Here is a 1,819-nt window from a genome sequence, read left to right on the forward strand (position 1 = left end):
TCTTTCTCGACGTGAAAGTTTGTGTAGGTCAAGGAGCATCCACCATAGCAACCTTCCTGCGAGCCAGGTCTTGACACCACGCTCCACTTCTGATTGGTACATTCTCTTCCAACCTGATTTGGCTTGGTTTCTTCAGGAGATATGTTCAGTACATTGACTGAACTGTGTTCAGATACACAGGAACGTGGCTGGCAAAAGTCTGAAGTCGAAGGTGAAGCCGGAAGAGATTTAGTAAGTTTAGATGTGCAAACTGGAGACCCACTGGACACACCGTGAGGCTTCTTCTGTCGTTGCCTCGAGTGTGCTATAAGATTGTCCCGATCAGAACTTCCTGAGAAGGCACTGAAAAGTTTCACATTTTCTGAGTTCTGGTGGTCAAAGGTAGTCATATTTAAAAACTGTTGCTTTAACCAACTGGCTCTTTCTTCCTCAAATGCCTTTCTCTCCAATCCTAGGCGAATAGCAGCCTCTGTAAAGCTTCGTCTTTCTCTCTCAAAATTCTTTTTTTGCTCTTTAAAAAGGGACCACTCTTCTTTGAGGCGTTCCTTTTCTTCCAAGAAATAACAGTCTCGTAATAGTGAAGTGGTATCATCATCACATGCAGTAGCAAGCTGCTGCTGTAAAAGTTGCTGCTGAGTTTTAATCATTTCTTTACATTGCTGAATTTCTAACTCAAGTTTTTCGGTTTCTTGTTCATGGTCTTGTCGTGAGATTACATCTTCATCATTAAAACCTTCTAAGTGTACCTCTGAAACTTGGTTGTCAAGCTTTTCTACGTGACTTTTCAAAATCCTCCACTGTGTTCTGATGCTGTTTGTGAGCTGCTCTCTCACAGTTTCACAGGAAAGGTCCCACATATTCTCTCTGCTCAGTTCCCCAGCATCTTCTTCAACATCAGAGATGGCAGTTCCTGTACTATCATCTGCTCTTTCTCTGGGTTTCTTCTTTTGGGGAGAAAGAAGAGAAATCATTTCCTTTTTCATTTGCTGAAGAACCTTCTTAAGTTCAGCATTTTCCATTAGGATTTGTTTCTGACAATATTCATAATCATTCAAGAGAATTTTGTACATTTCATCTTCATTCCTGGCTTCCATTTTACCAGTCCTCCAGGAGCCTCTCTTGCCATCAGCTCTCCCCACATAATTCAAAACTTCCATGGCTATTTTTTTATCTTTCTTGTTCATAACAAGCTGATGCAGACGCTCCTTCAGTTTATTATATTCACGCTCTTTTCTCTTCATATCATGATTATACTGAGTAGCCCGACTGGCAATTATGTTTTGCAATTTTTGTACCTCGTCTTTCTCGTTTTTCAATAGCTGATGCAAACACCTGTTCTTGCATTGTAATTGTCTGTCTCTTTCCTGAAGCCCGATCATTTCCCTTCTGGAGGTTTCCAGTTGTTCCTTTAGTTTTGTGTAGCAGTTCTGTAGATGGTCCATGTCACTTCCCAGTTTCAAATTCTGTGTTTCCACATTTTCCTGAGCTAGAAGGTTCTTCCGCTGAAGTACAAGTAGCTCATACATACAATTTAAAACAGCTACTATGTTTAATTCTCTCTTTGTCTCTTTACCTTTGGCTTCTTCATATAATGAAGGAAAACCAAAAGTTGTCAATTCCTGATCAAGATATGAAATACTCTGTTCAATATTCTCTTCTGTGCAGAAGGCACTGAAAAAACTGTGCACATTTTTTGATAAAGGTATTGAAGAACATAGCACTTGCTGTGAGTATAAGCTTGATGGAGACATCTTTGTTTCTGAGGTATATTGAGAGATAATTTTGCTTTCTGAAGACAGGCCTGGATCTGTAACAGTCA

The 1,819-nt window shown here is 40.0% G+C and overlaps 1 pseudogene across 1 annotated transcript; it reads right to left on the reverse strand.

Moving 5' to 3' along the window:
• Positions 1–5: 5 nt before the first annotated feature.
• LOC103265319 lies at positions 6–1,813 on the reverse strand (annotated as a pseudogene). Its single transcript, XR_504627.1, has one exon. The product of XR_504627.1 is annotated as an afadin- and alpha-actinin-binding protein pseudogene (transcript).
• Between the last annotated feature and the right edge of the window lie 6 nt (positions 1,814–1,819).

Source organism: Carlito syrichta, unplaced genomic scaffold, assembly GCF_000164805.1.
Source record: "Carlito syrichta isolate Samal-C Ts95f unplaced genomic scaffold, Tarsius_syrichta-2.0.1 Scaffold306394, whole genome shotgun sequence".
In the NCBI taxonomy this organism is placed as follows: domain Eukaryota; kingdom Metazoa; phylum Chordata; class Mammalia; order Primates; family Tarsiidae; genus Carlito; species Carlito syrichta.